This window comes from Podarcis bocagei (genome assembly GCF_964188305.1).
Source record: "Podarcis bocagei genome assembly, chromosome: 3".
NCBI lineage: Eukaryota > Metazoa > Chordata > Lepidosauria > Squamata > Lacertidae > Podarcis > Podarcis bocagei.
Window position 1 is genome coordinate 65,331,344 of NC_138127.1, and position 3,944 is coordinate 65,335,287.

A 3,944-nucleotide genomic window follows, 5' to 3' on the forward strand; every position below is an offset into this window, starting at 1 on the left:
GAAGGAAAGAAATATGTGACGATGTCCTCTGGAAGTGTTGAGAGCAGCCCTGAATAACACATTTTGTGAAGATCTTTCTATGAAATGTCCTTGACTGGGAATTGCCATTAAGAGTAACCACTTGCAGTGAGGGTGCAAGTTGCTTCAAATACTTGCAGATCCATTTGGTATCTTGGGGCTCCCAAAAGCTGGATTTTGAACGATTTGCACAAAATGATAGCCATGATAAAAAAAGGAATTTTGCTGGTTCACAAGCAAGGTTATAATCTGAAGAAACAAAATGTGGGGGGTTTCCTTAGTCATTCAAGCAGGGTAAATCAAACCCAAAAGTCAAAAGAGTGAACACTTATCATCATCACCACCACTAAATAAAGGAGTTGGGAGGCTATACCTCATCATAGCTGACTGGAATATGGTGTTGCAGAAGATTGACATAAAGGTTTTATGGGGTGGGGTGCAGCTAGTGTGCATTTGTTCCCACCTGTGAATGGAAAGTTAATATTGGTTTTGCCAGCTGAAGGCCTGAGGTAGAGATCTTTCCACTCTGTTTCCTTTTTATGTGTGATTTTGACTAGGTTTACCTTGTTTTTTTCTTTTTCTTTTTACAGTGCAACATGGTCAACAAACTTCCCTGTAAAATGGTTTTATTAGTGCTTCCTCCATCCTCTCTCTTGACACTTAATAAAAAGGACTCCTTGGCAACATGCACAAACATAGACATTGGAAGGAAACAGCAGGTATGTGGCTTTCGGGCAAATCCCTCCAACCTACCGATATATCATCGAACCTGGTAAAAATCAAGGTTTACAAGCAGGTGCTGATCCTCAAGCAAGACACCCTCGGTGCAATCCTACCCTCAAGTTAACTTTTTTTTAAATGAAGATGGGATCACTACTAAATCCTCTTCTCCTGATGGGAAATTAAAGATACAGTACACGATCATAGTGGATAGTGATACCTTTGTTCTGATGGAGCATTTTGCACAAATAAGCACCAAATAGCAAGGGGGAACAGAAAAGGACAGACTAATAACAACAACCCTTGTCTTCTCTCCCTCAAGTCTCCAGATACAAACATCCATTCCACTGCTGCAAAGAGATCCATTCCACTGCTGCAAAGAGAGACCAGGGGCACAGGATGCAGTGGCGGATTCTGTGTCACCCAAGAAACACTTTTCAGAGAGCTGTCCACATATATACTAGGCAAAAATTGGGTGTCATCTTATACACGGATAGTGAATGCAGAGGGGGGACGTGCGATTAATGGCAGCAGCAAGCAGGAGATTGGCAGCGGCGATGGGGCGGGTAATTGGCTGCTGCGGCAAGGCCTGCTGGCGATTGGCTGCGGCTGCGGCAATTGGACAGGCGATTGGCAGCTGTGGCAAGTGGGCAAGTGGGCTGTTGGTGGCAGCGAGCAGGCAGACAATTGGTGGCTGCGGCAAGGTGTGCGATCGGCAGTGGCTGCGGCAATCGATTGGCAGTGATGGGCAGGCGGGTCAGCGACTGGTGGAAGTTACCTCCCCCACCCCCCAAAAAGCTAAACAACTTAATTTTGGGGTTAAAAAAAATAGGGGTCGTCTTATACATGGGGGCGTCTTATACATGGAAAAATGTGGTATATTCCTGCACAGAAAACATCACTTTGCAGACATCCTTGCTAAGGTTGGGAATGGGGCATTGCGGACAGGGCCAGCAATATGAGCCTATTCCCCCATGTATCTAAAAAAATTCCTTCCAGTAGCACCTTAAAGACCAACTAAGTTAGTTCTTGGTATGAGCTTTCGTGTGCATGCACACTTCTTCAGATACACTGAAACAGAAGTTGCCAGACCCTTCCATATAGTGAGAAGGTGGGGAGGGGTATTACTCAGAAGGGTGGTGGGAATGGGAGATTGGCAGATAGCTGAGATGAGCCTGTTGGCGACTCTTAACGACTGTAATAGGTCTTACAGGAAAAGGCAAGGGGTGAGAAGGTGAGAAATGGCTTAGTCATGTATAATGAGATAAGAATCCAATGTCTTTGTTCAGACCAGGTCTCTCCATGGTTTTAAGTTTGGTAATGAGTTGCAATTCAGCAGCTTCTCTTTCCAGTCTATTTCTGAAATTCCTTTGTAGTAAAACAGCTAACTGGCCCCATGTATCTATGATTGTTCTGTGTGTAAGTAAGATAGCTCAGTTGGTAGAGCATGAGACCTTTTAATCTCAGAGACATTGGGCAAAAGATTCTTGCATTGCAGAGGGTTGAACCAGATGACCCTTGTCCCTTCCAATTCTATGATTCTATGAACTTGAGGGAGGGGTTTCTTCTGGCTGCAGCAAGGAACATTGTAGTAGGCATATTGGAATTTATTTTCTTTTTTAACCACTTTCCTATGAAACACCTCAAAGCAATTTATGCCGTATATAAAAACACTGAAAACAATTCATTGAAGAAAACTAAAACTATTCAGATACATACGATTTCAGATCCAGTGGTACACAAATACCGTATTTTTCGCCCCATAGGACGCACTTTTTCCCCTCCAAAAATGAAGGGGAAATGTGTGTACGTCCTATGGGGTGAATGCAGGCTTTCGCTGAAGCCTGGAGAGCGAGAGGCGTCGGTGCGCACCGACCCCTCTTGCTCTCCAGGCTTCAGGAAGCTATCCGCAAGCCTTGCAAGCCCGTTGGGAGCTCCCGCGGGCTCACAAGGCTTGCGGGCAGCAGCCTGCAGCCCGAAGCATGGGGAGTCCTCCGCCCTGTATCTGGACAGGCTATAGTATCTGGCGCAGACAGCACAAGCAAGTAAGCATATTTACTAGGGGCACAATTCAGTGGAAAGGTCTATACAAATCCCATTGGGAGGAAGCCAACGTTGCACTCTTTGGATCATTCTGCCATCACAAGCAGATTAGATGACACACACCCACACCCGAGTACAGATGTGGTGGTTCTCCTGACAGAGGAAGAAAGCCTTGTGCTAGGGGGAGCCTTTGTGCTGTCTTTCGCTAGCATGCCTGGTTAATTGAATCTGGGCCACTGAAATGAAAGGGAAATGTGCAAGGGCTGCTCCCATCTATAGAGAGCTTATGCTGGATAGTGTCTTACAACCAAGTAGGACTTACAAATTCGCTGGGGCAGACGTAATCTTATTGAATGTGCTTTAACATTGAATGTGCGTAGAGGTGTAAGCACCTTCTTGACATGTTGACGGTGTAGCATAATCTGCTTTGGGAATTCCCGGTACCAGTGGCCATCCATTGTACTGATTAAGTGCTTTTTAAAAGGTGATAATTATCTAGTCACTTGTGCCATCAGTGCTTTTATATGGAAAGGAAAGGAAAGGTGCTTATACTCACATTGACAAAAGTGCTAGAGGTGCCAGCACAAAATGGCTTCCATGTGCAGCAAAAATGGTACTGATACTCCATACTGCTGGGAAAAGGCCTGAATATCATTAGATGTTTGGAAGAAAACCCTACGGTGCATCATAATGGAAGATCCATTTGTGGGTAAGCAAGACGGCAAATCACTTTATAAAATTCAGCATTGTCAGTGAAATCTCTCAACTTTGTCATTCCAACCCCTTTTGTTGCTTGTGGTAGCCATTTTATGGAGAGAGAGAGAGAGACAGAGAGAGAAAGAGATAAATATGAATCGTTGTATTACTTGTACTAAATAGACTCTTTATATAATTTCTGTTGTATCCTTCACAAGGCCACAACCATCTGAGCATTCTCATCCCTCTCTTATGTGAGAGGAAAGAGCCACTCTTGGACCTCAGAGTCCCAGCTCACCATCAGACAGCATTGAGGACAGCATCCCCATTAATTTTTGCTTAGCTTTTTTATTATTAAATTTTTGCTTTTCCCTGCCCTGCCCTCTGTCCTCCTTTCACCCTCTTTCTCTGTGGTATATAAAGCAGAAACAACTCCTTCCACCCCTCTGATCTTGTTTATCTATTGA